Below are 655 nucleotides of genomic sequence, written 5' to 3'. Positions count from 1 at the left end.
TGGCCGGCATACGGTGGATCTCGGCCAAGGACGACAACGGCACGACCGGCTCGTGCAGACCTTTCGTGTCGCTGCAATCGGGATCTATCTTCTGGGCGTAGGAGACGGTGATCACTCTTATGACGAAAAACGTTTCGTTCGGTTGATCCATCTCCTGGATGATCAGCTTCAAGAATTCTCTCATGTCCACGGACGTGACGAACCTCAACTTCTTCGTCCTCCTCACGGTCCACCACGCGAAGTGATTTTCGTCCTTCTTCAAGATACCGATGTGAGATTCGCCGCAAATCAGTATCGCCCCCGTGTAGCTAGGCGTGTCGAACACCTTTTGCAACGACATGGACAGGTTCCAACCCTCGGTACTGTAAAGGGTGCCGTAGTGAAGGGGGACCGAGACGACGCGGAACACGTAGTTGGCTATCTCGAATTCGGGCAGGAGGCCGTCTATCATGTCGCTCACCGTCGAGTCCTCGGTGGCCAATAGACTATCGAACGTGTAATCGACGCTCGCCTCGTACAAACCTTTCACCGTTCTAACCGACCAAGTTATCGGGTCGTGGATCAACGACCACGCCATGATGCAAAGATCCAGGGGGGTCGAGATCGCCGAGTGACACTTGAACTTCTTCTCGAAAACCTTCTTCCTCACCAACAA

This window comes from Apis dorsata, unplaced genomic scaffold (genome assembly GCF_000469605.1).
Source record: "Apis dorsata unplaced genomic scaffold, Apis dorsata 1.3 scaffold_149, whole genome shotgun sequence".
NCBI lineage: Eukaryota > Metazoa > Arthropoda > Insecta > Hymenoptera > Apidae > Apis > Apis dorsata.
Note: the sequence above shows the minus strand (reverse complement) of the source record.